This window comes from Urocitellus parryii, chromosome 1 (assembly GCF_045843805.1).
Source record: "Urocitellus parryii isolate mUroPar1 chromosome 1, mUroPar1.hap1, whole genome shotgun sequence".
NCBI lineage: Eukaryota > Metazoa > Chordata > Mammalia > Rodentia > Sciuridae > Urocitellus > Urocitellus parryii.
Window position 1 is genome coordinate 172,859,711 of NC_135531.1, and position 14,727 is coordinate 172,874,437.

Genomic DNA, 14,727 nt, shown 5'->3' on the forward strand with positions numbered 1-14,727 from the left:
TGTTCAGAAAGTTTTCAATCCAATCAATTAATTCAATGTTTCAGAAGAACATTCTCATCCTCGACATTTTTCACTTCATGACACAAAAGACCAAGTTAGAGTCAGATTGAACCTCTTCCAACCAACAAATATCTGAATATATGACTTCATAGTATGTGTTTGTTGGCTTTGTGTCACTGTCACCACAGTACCTGATAGGATTAAGAGGAGGAAAGTTTTATTTGGGCTCACAGTTTCAGAAGTTCAGTCCACGGTCAGTCGAGTCTGAGATGAGGCAGAACGTCATGGTAGAAGGGCTTGGTAGAGGAGAGCTGGGGAGAGTGGGGAGGGGAGAAAGGAAGAAAGGAACCAGAAAGAAGACAAACCCTTCCAGGCCACGACCCCAGTCATCTGCTGCCTCCAACTTGGTCCCACCTCCTAAGTCTATTCAGTGATCATGGATTAATCCACTCAAGACGTGAAAGCCCTCATGATCTAGTCACTTCCCCATCTCTGAGTGCATGAGATTTCGGGGAATATTCCAGATCCCAACCATGACATATCTCCTGTAGGCCTCAGAGCTAACCAGGGGAGGAGTTTGGAAAATAACCATGGGGAAAGTCAAGAGCATGGTTTCCCCAAGAGGTTTTTTTTTTTTTTTTTTAAAAAAAAAAAAACTATTCCAGATGGGAGTTTTCCCACATGTATTTCCACCTGCCAAATTGTTCTGGGTCCAACTTGTTTATTCCACTGTGACTCTGCTTCCCTCCCACTCTCTACAGGATGGTACAACACAAAGTAACAACCGAACTGTGCAGAGTGGTGTGCAGCTAGGACCTACTCATGTGTGGGGAGTAGTAAGCTATGACAGGCAGCTTAGTTCAGTGGGCAAAATCCAGGAAATACCAGGGCAATATTTCTGTGCAAGAACATTCATTGCTGTTTCATTGACATGATGAAAATGTCCTAAATGTTCACAACTCTGACAATAAGGAAACTATATAATATAAAATATTCATAATAGAGCACACTCTATATGTAAATGAAAAAAATTGGGGAAAAAATTAATTGTAGAAGAGTCCCCAAAAAAACAAGTATACAAAGTTCAAAATATGCAAAAATTACCATTTATCATATAATATGTAGTAAAGACATGAAAATCTTGGTGGCATAAAGAACAACAAATTTTGGACAACCACTTGGGGTTGAGGTCAGGAGGAAGGGGAACTGAGGAACTTTCATATTTATTTTTATTTTTGAAGTTGGCATGAGGCATTTGTTTTAATTTGCTAGAGGTTTTTTTTTTCTTGTTTGTTTTGTATGTCTAAAAAAGTATTTTCATATTACTAAAAAAGAAAATGGAAGCAAGTACCAGAACTGGACCCAGTTTCTCCTCTGAGTACTGACTCTCATCCTTAGCTCTTTTGGCCTCAGTTTCCCCTTCCATGAGATGGGAGGACTTGGACTCAACGACTTGGATTTCGGATATCAGCCTGCAGGAAAGAGACAGGTTTGCTTGTTAGAGTCCTTCCAAAGCTGGGTCTGGCTGGGAGGGTGAGGGAAAGTGAAAAACTCAAGTGACTGTGAACCCAAATGACTAATTGCCTGGCTTGCGGGTATTTATTTTTGTTGTTTGGTTTTGCAAGTTGCACTGACACACTATTTTAGTACCTACTGAAACCACCCCATGTGGATGGGATTTTTCTGCTCTCCAATTCTTCTAGAGAAAAAAGATTCCACAATTTCTGTGCACAGCCCACCTTAACGTTTGGCAATCACCAGCAAGGGGTGCGGAAGAGGAGGAAATCAAGCCACATTCAGACCCTGTGTCTTTACCCCATGTCATTTACATATTAATAGATTCAAGGACTTGAATAAAAATCCTACATTAAAGATGCCACTAAAATAATGTTAGTTTTTGAGAACACTTAATGGCTTGACAAAATGTCAGCGATACACAATGGTAAGTGAAAGCAGAATATGCAAGTGTAGTTTGTGTGGTCTGATTGCAATTCTCTACACACAAACACAAATGCTCATGAATAAAAGACTTGGAGAAAGTGCACTGGGGCTGTAGATTCTGGGTGATTTAAATTTTCTTCTTCATACTTAAATAAATTTTTCTGTGATGAGCGTGTATTACTGTGGTAACCAGATTATCAATGTTGACTCCCAGAACCACAAGAAAAAAATAAATAAGAAAGAATGAAAGAAAAGAAAGAAAAAAGGAAAAAAAAAACTTAGTTATTTTAAAATGTGGACTTTTTTGAACTGGGAGTCCCATTTCTCCACTCCCTTCCCCCACCCCTCCTGACACACTGGTCCTTGCCTTGTGGAGGTTCCCTGCAGCTGGCTCTGGGCCAGGGAGCAGGGATGGAGAGGGAGCCCTTATGAGGAGTCATTCAGCCTTGTTTTTGAAAACTCGGTTTCACAAAGACTTTCAAATCTCCATTTGCCACATTGCAAAAGAGCAAACACATCACCAGAGAGGAATAAAAAACTCCCCAAAAGTTATGGAGTGGAGGAGTTGGATGTGATTACCAGCAATTAGTTTCTGTTTAGGGGATGATAGAATGCCCCATCCATTTCCTTAGCTGCTCAGTCGCCCAAAGCCTGGTGTGAGATATCCCCTTTAACCAAACAAATGTCCCTGCATCAGTCAATTTGGGGTGCCATAACAAAATACCAGAGGCCACACACGTTAAAAAACAGATGTTTATTTTCCCACTGTTCTGGAGACTGGGAAGTCCAGGATCAAGGGGTGGGCAGGATTTGGTTTCTGGGGAGGGCTTTCCTGGCTTTAGATGGCTGCCTTCTTGCTTGTCCTCCTATGGTCTTTCCACAGCACGTGTGTGGGAGGAAAGCCAACTCTCTGGTGTCTCTTCTTATAAGGACAGGAATCCTCTTGGCCCCACCTTTAGCACCTCATTTAACCTCAATTACAGACTCCAGGCTTCATTTCCAAATACAGTTGCTTTAGGGCTTAGGGCTTCAACATATGAATTTTGTGGAAGACATGGTTCAATCTGCAGCAATTCCTGGCAGTCAAATTTAGAGAGCCTAGTCTACCTTTCCTGTCTGTGGGGTCAGACTGCCAGTGCCCTCACCTTACCTGCTTCTGTATGCACTAGTCCTTTGAAGAACAGCAATGAAAAGGCCCAGACTGATACAGAGTAGGTGGAGAGTAGACAGCAGTTAGGGTGAGTACATAGGGCTACCTCCTGTGGGAGCAGCACCTGTAAGAGAATCCTACTGGCTTTCTAAACAAACTACCACCCAATTCCACATGGTTGGAAGTAAAGGGTGGAATCCCAAGTTTGTGGGCTGTATGAAAATGGAAACCCAATTTATCTTGCTTTCCAGAAATCTCTCCCCTCTTATTACTGACAGCCACCATGATGCTCAGGGGATTTGTTTTCCCTCTTGATAACCAAAGGCTCCTTGATTTTCTCTTCTTGGTTTCCTGATATATACAAGCACCTCATTTACTTATGAGGGGGCTATTTCTTTATGCCATGTGAATACCCAAGGTTGACTTCTTCTCAGACTGAATCATCTAAGAGATCCATGGTTGACTTGATTGGTAGTTCCACTTTATCCACAGCTTTGCTCTCTGAGTTCTACCACAATTCAAAAATATTAAAGAGAAGATTCTGGAAATAAGCTACTTAATCATTTAAACATGTGTGCCATTCTGAATATGCAGTTCACCTCATTTCATCTCATTGTGTAGGAATTGTATCATTTCACATCATCAAAATAAAAAACCTTTCATATAAGTTTTGTTAGAGTATATTGTCCTAATTTTCTATTTTATTATTAGCTATTATTGTTAATCTCTTACTATTCCTAATTTATAAGTCAAACTTCACTGTAGATATGTATGAAAAGGGAAAACATAGTATAAATCGGATTTGGTACTATTTATCTGCAGTTTATGGCATCATGAGGATCTAGAACATCCCCACTGTGGATAAGCTACTCACATTACTCTACTCACATTACCTCTTACAATGCTATTCTTGAAAAAGGAAAATAACCAGTTTGCAGAGCCTGGCTTTGCTAAAATGGCTGTGGAGTGAGCCTGGAGTTGGGATTTATCCCTAGAGACGCCTGTCATTGTGTTAGCTTTATTGTTATTGTGACTTGTGGCTGCAAGTGGGCCACAAGGAGAGTTTATCATCCTTGTGTTAGAAAGAAGACATACTTCAGGGTTAGGGTTGTAGCTCAGTGGTAGAGCACTTGCCTAGCATGTGTGAGACCCTGGGTTCGATTCCCAGCACCACATAAAACTAAATAAACAAAATAAAGGTATTGTTCCATCTACAACTAAAAATATTTTAAAAAGAAAGAAAGAAGACATTACTTCAAATAATCTGGGTTCAGGATCTGCACACAGAGTAGGCCTTATAAAATTGCATGCTGAATGCCAACATGTATAAAGTGGCAACTCAGGATGTCTCAACCTCGTCATGATGGTCAATGGCAATAGTTAATCTGTTGTTGTTGTTTTTTTCTGCCTATAGAGGATTGAATTCAGGGACACTCAACGATGGAGTCACATCCCCAGCCCTTTTTTGTATTTTATTTAGAGACAGGGTCTCACCAAGTTGCTTAGCGCCTCACTATTGCTGAGGAAGGCTTTGAACTTGTGATCCTCCTGCCTTGATCTCCTGAACAGCTGGGATTACAGGCATGGGCCACCACATCTGGCAAAAATAGTTGATCTTTACTGAATATTTAACATGTGGCCAGAACCTTTGTAAAACTCTTTAGAAAAGCAAAGTCATTCATAAACCAAAGACCTCTACAGCAATCATGTAGTCCAGTGACCCCCTCAAGGAGCCTTATGGTTGCCCATGGGTATTGTAGAAGATTGGGGCAGATAGCTAGGAGGAAGAGGAAGGTCCCAGTGATGTAGCTCATTCCCTGCTTCAATTTAACCAGTACTATTTTTACATATTGTCTACATAATATTAGTGCTCCCCAAAGTAATTTTAGAAGGAGGTTTTCACTGATGAAAATTTGAAAACCACTGCTTCATTCAACACTCTCATTGTGAAAATCAAGGACAGGGTTAGGAAAGGGCTTAACCAGTGTTACCCAGTGCTGAGTGGCAGAGATGAGACTAGAAACTAGGCATCCAGACAATGTGCTCACCACACTCCATCATCCCCTGCTCATGATTGTGCCATGTGGTTGTGTATTAGTCAGGGTTCTCAAGAAGAACAGAACCAACCCTGACTATAAAAAGGAGATTTATTAGATTGACTCACAGGATCAGAAGCTGGATATTCCCACAGTGGCCAACAGTAGACAAGGGAGCTGGAGGAACCAGTAGTTGCAAAAAGCTGGAGTCTCAGAAGAGAGACCAATGATATAGCTCCAGCCTGAGTCTGAGGCCTAGATACTCCCTGGAAAGTTGCTGGTCAGAGTCTGCTTTGGAAGAGTGAAGGAATATGGTAGCGCCTGCATGTAATCTAGTGACTAGGGCAGCTGAGGCACAAGGCTTGCAAGTTCAAAGCCAGTCTCAGCAATTTAGTAAGGTCCTCAGCAACTCGGCAAGAACCTGTTTCAAAATAAAAAATAAAAAGGGATGTTGACGTAGCTTAGTGGTAAAGTGGTACTAGGTTTAATCCCCAGTACCCACATACTATCTCCCCCATCAAAAAAAAAAAAAGAAAGAAAGAAAAGAAAAAAAAGAGTGAAGGAGCTAAAGTCTGATGTCAGGTAATTGCAGCAGCAATCCAAATACTCACCCCCCCCCAAAAAATGGCACCCGTGCCTGCCTTGGCTTCCTGCTCTTTCCACCCTTCTTCCATCCAGGTCCCAGTCCACTGGACTATGATGCCCACATTTCCTCCTCAGTTTGTTGTCTCACATGCCAATCATCCTGTATGCATCCAAATTAACCATGGCAGAAACAGTATGGAGAATTTTGAATTATAAATGTGCATTACAAATTGGAATATAATATTGAAGGTTTTATCAAGTTCTTACTATCTGCCAGCCATTAAGCTAAGTACTTAACAAGTATAAATTTATTTAATTGTCACAAAAATCCAGAGAAGTATGTGCTATTATTATCACGATTTAAAAGACCTAGAAGTTGTCACTGAGGAATTAAATACTTTGCCCGAGGCCTCATAGAAAGTGTGTGATGAAGAGATAAAGCCGGGAATTGGTCCGAGACAATGTAGTTTCAGAGCTCATCTCTTGATTGGTATGTCATTCTCCTGACAAGACTGAAAATAAATTTTTTTCAACAAAACAAAAATATATAGAATTGGTCCTTAGCCTTTCCTACTGCTACACAGTTTTATCATTTCCCACCTTACTTTCCAATCTTTAAGAGAAGAATGTGATAGAATCCTCAGTGAATACATTGAATTCTTTATGGGAAGAACAGGCAGTAAGAGAATTATTTCTGCTTCATAGATGAGGTGCCTTACAGAGCCTTGTAGACACAGCTCTCATTTCTCATTCAGAAAAAGCAGATAAAGAGGGAAATGGCATTTGTTTGAGTCTCGAACTTGGTTCACCAGTGTGAGCCAAGGACATGTAGAGTAAAATCATGATGTGTGTGTGTGTGTGTGTGTGTGTGTGTGTGTGTGTGTGTGTGTGTGTTGGGAGGCTGAGGGGGTGTTTGTTGAAAGATGAGGCTAGACAGGATTCTCCATGGAGTTGGAGTTCTTCAGCAGCTATGCATGGCACAAAGTCCACAGAGGACTTTAAAAGAGTGAGTGAACAATTACATTCATGTTTTAGACATTTCATATTATATAGTTAAGACTGGGTTAGATCTGCAGATGGAATAACACTACTCAAGGAAGTGGAGGCTGTCAGGGAATTGAGCTAGGAAGCTCTTGGAATTTTTCCAAAAGAAACAAAAAAAAAAAAAAAAAAAAAAAAAACAACTGGTGGTCTGTTCAAATAATGGCGGAGGTGCTTGGACAAAATTTGTAGGCAATCCAATATTTGTTTGTCACTCCAATAGTGAAAGATAATTGCTAGCATCCCTTAAGCTCTCAGGAAGCCCTCTAGCATTGATTGGATATAAGAGTAGCTATGGCTTGTGATATGTGGATGCCTGATTAGAGATTTCAAACTAGCTAATCCCTGTATCTAGGGGTGGCAGAGGATGAAAATTGACATATGAATTTATCACATTATCAATGTTGAGGGATTTATAAGTAAAGTACACAGCTGAGAGCAGAGCTGAATGATGCAATGGTGAATAGTAGCACAAAGGAAAGGTGGATTGGAAGAGATTGGGATTCTCCAGGACCCTTAGTCTACTGGAGACAAGATGAACACTTGCCTGGTCAGATGAGGTAGTAAGTGCAGGCAATAAGAGCTACATATGTTCCCACAGTTGCCAGGAAAACTGAATCAGGAATAGACTTAGCTTTTTATACAATTAGCCAGTATGTATTTAGCAGCTACTATGCAGGAAGAACTATGTGTATACACAATGGAATACTACTCAGCCATAAATAAGAATGAAATTATGGCATTTGCTGGTAAATGGATGGAACTGGAGACTCTCATGCTAAATGAAATAAGCCAATCCCCCCAAAACAAAGGCCAAATGTTCTCTCTGATATGTGGATGCTGACACACAATGTGGGGTGGGGATCAGAATAGAGGTTCATTGGATTAGTCAAAGGGGAATGAAGGGAAGGGAGGAGAATGGGGATGGGAATGGGAATGACAGTAGAATGAACCAGACATAACTTTCCTATGTTCATATATGAATACACGACCAGTGTAACTCCACATCATGTACAACCACAAGAATGGAAAGTTGCACTCCACGTATGTATGATATGTCAAATACACTTCACTGTCAGGTATAACTAAAAAAAAAATTATAAATTTTTTAAAAAGAAGCACCATGAGGATATAGCAGTGAACTCATATATATTAGCTATATATGAGGATATAGCTAATAAAGTCCCTCTCCGTGCCATTCTTGGAGGAGGTGGGGCTTGAACTAGATTCAGAAGCAAAGGGAGCCTTGACTGGCAGAGAATACAATATCAGAGGGGGGACCAACCAATATGCAACTCAGTTGCAGTAAGTGTCTATGCTTGGAAATACAAAGGGGAGACCCGGGGAGTGACCACAGTGCATGTGCAGAGAGGAGCAGCAGGGAATTGGCGGGGGCATGTGGGGAAGGCTGGGGGAGTCGGGCTGAGAACTTGGCAGGGGAGGCCAAACTTCATCTGTGAGAATCTCAGAACCCTGGGGATGTGAAGCAAGCTTCAAGTTGAGGGAAGGAAGCAGCCAAGACAGCAGAGCAGATGGTGGGGCAGGAAAATCTGTGGCCATTTCAGAAATTAATTATTTCTCTCTCTCTCACTCTGTCCTATCATGTCTCCTTCCTCTGAGTTTTAAAGATATCTAAAATGTAATTACGCCTCAAATACATAAGAAGAGCTGCACTGGGTAGTAACAGCATCCAGATCCATGGGAATTATTATGTAAATGACTTAGCAGTGATTCAGACCAAGTTCCCAGAGTGACCACTTAACCATTCTTCCACTCCTTCCACTCGTTTAAGCATATTGTGAATTTCAGAATCAATCCCGGCAATCGATGCACTTGGGTGGAGTGTGTCCCTGGCTGGGCCAGATAGACACAGTTCCTCCACTGGAAGTCCCTCATGGGGAATTAAATTTTAAATGGATCATAATAAAGTGGAGAATTAAGATTCAATGAAAGGGAGGAAAAATGGGTAAAATCTCCAAATTCTTTCCTCTTCTTTCTTTTTATTCATACCACATGCTTTATGGAATCCTTTATCATTCTGGCACTTGCCCTTTATATCCCCAGCGTCCTCTCCTGCCAGATTTATTTCACTCTTTCTGTTGAGGAGAAATAAAGCTGCTTATGTAATCCTCTTGCTTGCACTGCTACACGTTGAACCCCTGTGATGATTTCACCAGTCTCAAATTGCTTGAATTCCTTAGAACAAATATGGGTATCACTATTGCCTTATTTAAAAGGAACACAGACCCTGTTCAACCCAGATGTTCTCGACCTGCAACAACCTCATGGTACAAATCACTGTGGAGTTCTACACGACTATTGATGAATGTGGAAATACCAAGCCTGAGCAGAGTGTCCCTGTGATTTCTGGGACTCTGCAGGATGCCTAATTTGTGCTTAGGGACTTGTCTGCTCATGTCCTACAACTGCTGCTGGGGCCCTCCAAGAGAATGCTGCCTGCCTGACATAGCATTCCTTCAATCCCAGGCCACCCATGTCTTCAGAGAGCAAGGAGACAGGGTGATTTGTGGGGAGCTCTTGCATTTATCATCAAAACCTCACAAAATCCTTATGGAGCTCCATAGAAGCTCAATGCTGGACTCTTAGAAATATGCCTAAGAATGTGTGTTGCAGGCATGTTTTAGTGGTTAAAGACTGGAAATAAGTTGATTTTTTTTTCTCAAGAGAAGGAACTGAATGAATAAAATGTGAGATATCCATACAATAGAATAACATATAGTCATTAGAAAAAAATGAGTTACACTAATTTCAGACAAGTTGGAGGGATTTGGACTGCAAATTCAAGATATAAAAATGTTTACAGACTTCGGTTGCATGTTTTATGAAAACCTAACTGTCCCAAGGCATTTATATATGTATGCATGAAAAGTATTACTCTAATTGTCTCTGTGAGATTTTGTAAGTATAAGGAAACAAAACAGAAGGACATAACTCAGATCATTAAAAAGTAATTTTCCCTCCCTCACATCTATATAAAAAATCTATAAGATTTTTTAATTTTTAAAAACTGTGGTAAGGGCGAAGTTGAAGGCCAGTGATAGAGCACTTGCCTATCATATGTGAGGCCCTGGGTTCGATCCTCAGTACCACATAAAAATAAAAATTATTATTTATTAATAAATAAATATTTAAGAAAAATTGTGGTAAAATATACATTATGCAAAATTTACCATCTTGACCATTGACTCTATTCTTCCTTAGTACCACCACCCCATGGTGAATTAGCATTCGCATATCAGAGAAAACATTTAGCCTTTTTGGGGGGGATTGGCTTATTTCACTTAGCATGATATTCTCTATCTCCATTCATTTACCTGCAAATGCCATAATTTCATTTCACTTTATGGCTGTGTAATATTCTACCTTATACATATACCACATTTTCTTTATCCATTCATCTGTTGAAGAGCACCTAGGTTGGTTCCATAGTTGAGCTATTGTGAGTTGAGCTGCTATAAACATTGATGTGGCTTCATCATTGTATGCTGATTTTAATTCCTTTGGGTATAAACCAAAGAGTAGAATAACTGAGTCAAATGATGGTTCCATTCCATGTTTTCTGAGGAATCTCCATTCTGCGTTCCATAGTGGTTGCACCAATTTTCCTTCCTAACAATGAATGAGTGTACTTTTTTTCCTGCATCCTTGCCAGCATCTGTTGTTACTTGTATTCTTGATATTTGCCATTTTGGCTGGATTGAGTTGGAATCTCAGTGTAGTTTTGATTTGCATTTCCTTAATTGCTGGAGATGTTGAACATATTTCCATATACTTGTTGGTCAATTGTATTCTTTCTTCTGTGAAGATTATGTTCAGTTCCTTTGCCCTTTTATTGATTGAGTTATTTGCTTTCTTGGTGTTAGATTTTTTGAGTTTCTTTATATATCCCGGAGATTAATGATCTATTTGAGGGGTGTGTGATAAAGATTTTCTACCATTCTGTGGGCTCTCTCTTCACGTTATTGATTGTTTCCTTTGCTGAGAAGAAGCTTATTAGTTTGATCCTAGACCATTTATTGATCTTGATTTTACTTCTTATACTTTAGGAATCTTGTTTAAAGGAAGTCAGTTCCTAATCCAACATGGTGAAGATTTAGGCTTACTTATTCTTTTATTAGGCACAGACTTTCTGTTCTAATGCCTAAGACTTTGATCTACTTTGAGTTGAGTTTTGTTCAAGGTGAGAGATAGGGGCTTAATTTCATTTTGCTATACTTGGATTTCCGGTTTTCCCAGAACCATTTGTTGGACAGGCTATCTTTTCTCCAATGTATGTTTTTGGCACCTTTGTCTAGTATGAGATAACTGTATTTATATGTGTTTGTCTCTTTGTCATCTACTCTGTACAATTGGTCTTCATATCTGTTTTTGTGCCAATATTGTGCCATTTTTGTTACTATAGCTTTGTAGTATAGTTTAAGGTCTGCTTTTGTGATGCCTCTGGCTTCACTTTTCTTGCTAAGGATTGCTTTGTCTATTCTGGGTCTCTTATTTTTCCAAATGAATTTCATGATTACTTTTTCTATTTCTATGAAGAATGCCATTGGGATTTTATTAGGAATTGCATTAAATCTGTATAATCCTTTTGGTAGTAGGGCCATTTTGACAATGTTAATTCTTCTTATCTAAAAGCATTGGAATTCTTTCCATCTTGTAAGGTTTCTTTAATTTCTCTCTTTAGACATCTGTAGTTTTCATTGGAGAGGGCTTTCACCTCATTTTTAGATTGCTTCCCAAATAGTTTTTATTTTTGAGGCCAGTGTGAATGGGGTAGTTTTCTTTTGTCTTCAGATTATTCATTATTGATGTATAAGAATGCATTTTTATGGTTGTTATTATTCATATCCTGCTACTTTGCTGAATTTATTTATTAGCTCTAGAAATTTTCTGGTGGAATTTTTTGGGTCTTCTAAATATAGAATCATGTCATCAGCAAATAGATGTAGTTTAAATTCTTCTTTTCCCATTTGTATCTCTTTAATTTCTTTCTTCTGTCTAATTGCTCTGGCTACAGTTTCGACGACTATGTTGAATACAAGTGAAGAAAAAGGGTATCCTTGTCTTATTCCAGTTCTTAGAGGGAATGTTTTGAATTTTTTGTCATTTAGAATGATGTTGTCCTTGGGTTTAGCATATATAGCTTTTACAATGTTGAGGTATGTCCTACTATCCTTAGTTTTTCTAGTGTTTTGAACAGAAAGGGGTGCTGTATTTTGTCAAATGCCTTTTCTGTATCTAGTGAGAATGTCATATGATTCTTGTATTTTGATGTAATGAATTACATTTTTGATTTTTTGTATGTTGAACCAACCTTGCATCCCTGGGATGAATCCCACTTGATTGTGGTACACTATCTTTTTAATATGCTTTTCTATGTGAATTGCCAGAAATTTATTGAGAAATTTTCATCTGGGATATTGGTGTGAAGTTTTCTTTCCTTGATGTGTCTTTGTCTGGTTTTGGTATCGGAGTGATACTAGCTTCACAGAATGAGTTTGGAAGGGTTCCCTCATTTTCCATTTCACCAAATAGTTTGATAAGTGTCAGTGCTAATTCTTCTTTGAAGGCCTTGTAGAACTCAGCTGTGAATATGTCTGGTCCTGGGTTTTTTTTAGTTCATAGTCTTTTGATGGTATCTTTTAGTTCATTGCTTGAAATTGATCTGTTTAAATTCTGTGTCTTCCTGATTCAGTTTGGGTAGGCCATATTTCTCTAGAAATTTTTTGATGTCTTCAAGATTTTCTATTTTATTGGAGTACAAATCTTCAAAATAGTTTCTGATTATCTTCTATATTTAAGTAATGTCAGTCACACAATTTTCTTTTGTATCATGAATTTTAGTAATTTGAGTTTTAGCTCTCTTTCTCTTTGTTAGTGTGGCTAAAGGTTTATCAATTTTTTTTCAAAAAACCAATTTTTTCTTTTGTTAATTTTTTGAATTGTTTATTTTATTTCAATTTCATTGATTTTAGCTCTGATTTTAATTATTTTCTCTCTTCTACTGCTTTTGGTGTTGATATGTTCTTCTTTTTCTAGGACTTTGAGATGTAATGTTAAGTCATTTATTTGTTGACTTTCTGTTCTTTTAATAAGTAAAATCAACGGAATGAACTTTCCTGTTAGTACTGCCTTCATAGTGTCCCAGAGATTTTGATAAGTTGTATCACTATTCTCATTTATCTCTAAGTATGTCTTTATTTCATCCCTGATTTCTTCTGCTATCCATTCATCATTCAATAGTGTATTATTTAGTCTCCAGATGTTATAGTAACTTCTGCTTTTTATTCTATTATTGATTTCCAATTTCATTCCATTATGATATGAGAGAACAGGGTATTATCTCTATTTTTCATATTTGCTGAGTTTCTTTGTGGCATAAGATATGGTCTATTTTGAGAAGGATCTGTGTGCTGCTGAGAAAAAAGCTTATTTGTTTATTGATGCAAGAAATATTCTATATATGTCTTTTAAGTCTAAATTATTCATTGTATTATTTAGTTCTATAGTTTCTTTGCTTAGTTTTTGTTTGCAAGATCTATCTAGTAGTGCAAGAGGTGTGTTAAAGTCACCCAGTATTATTGTGTTGTTGTCTGTTTGATTCTTGAAATTGAGAATGGTTTGTTTGATATATGTAGATGCTTCATTGTTTGGAGCATAAATATTTATGATTGTTATGTGTTGTTGATGTATAATTCCCTAAGCAGTATGAAATGTCCTTCTTTGTCCCTTTTGTTGATGTATAATTCCCTAAGCAGTATGAAATGTCCTTCTTTGTCCCTTCTGATTAAGTCTGGCTTAAAGTCCACTTTTTCTTATATGAGCATAGAAACTCCTGCTTGTTTACATGATCCATGTGAGTGTTACATTTTCCCCCCATTCTTTCACCTTCAGTCTGTGGATGTCTTTGCCTATGAGGTGAGTCTCTTGGAGACAGCATATTGTTATGTCTTGTTTTTTAACTCAATCTGCCACTCTATGTCTTTTGATTAATGAATTTAGGCCATTAATGTTCAAGGTTATTATTGAGATATGATTTGTATTACTGGTCATTTTGGTTTATTTCTAGTTTTTAGTTTGAATTCTCCTTTGATTTATTATTTCTTTAGTGTAGTTTCTTCCTTTCGGTGGTTTTCACTTTTTTTCTTTTCATTTCATCTTCATGCAATATTTTCTTGAGAATATTCTGTAATGCAGGCTTTCTAATTATGAATTCTTTTAATTTTGTTTATTATGAAAAGTTTTAAATTCATCTTCAAATCAAAGTTTAATTTTTCTGGACACAGGATTGTTGGTTGGCATTCATTTTCTTTCAGAGCTTGGTTATTCCACGATTTCATAACTTTGAGGGTCTGGGTTGAGAAATCAACTAAGATTCAAAATTGGTTACTTCCTATATGTAATTGATATTTTTCTCTGGCAGTCTTTATAATTCTATCCCTATTCTGTACACTAGGCATTTTCATTATAATATGTCTGTGATGTGGGTCTGTGGTAATTTTATACATTTGGGGTTCTGTAAGCCTCTTGTAGTTGAGTTTACATTTCATTCTTTAGATTTGGGAAATTTTCTTGTATTATTTCTTTGAAAAGATTTTGCATTACTTTAGTTTGTATCTCTGCACCTTCATCTATCCTGATAAATCTTATATTTGGTCTCTTTATGTTATCTCATAATTCTTGGATGTTCTGTTCATGGATTCTTTTTTTTATTGGTTGTTCACAACATTACAAAGCTCTTGACATATCATATTTCATACATTAGATTGAAGTGGGTTATGAACTCCCAATTTTACCCCAAATGCAGATCGCAGAATCACGTCGGTTACACATCCACAATTTTACATAATGCCCTATTAGTAATTGTTGTATTCTGCTACCTTTCCTATCCCCTACTATCTGTTCATGGATTCTTAACATCTTCTCTCCATGGTCAACTCTATTTTCAAGATTATG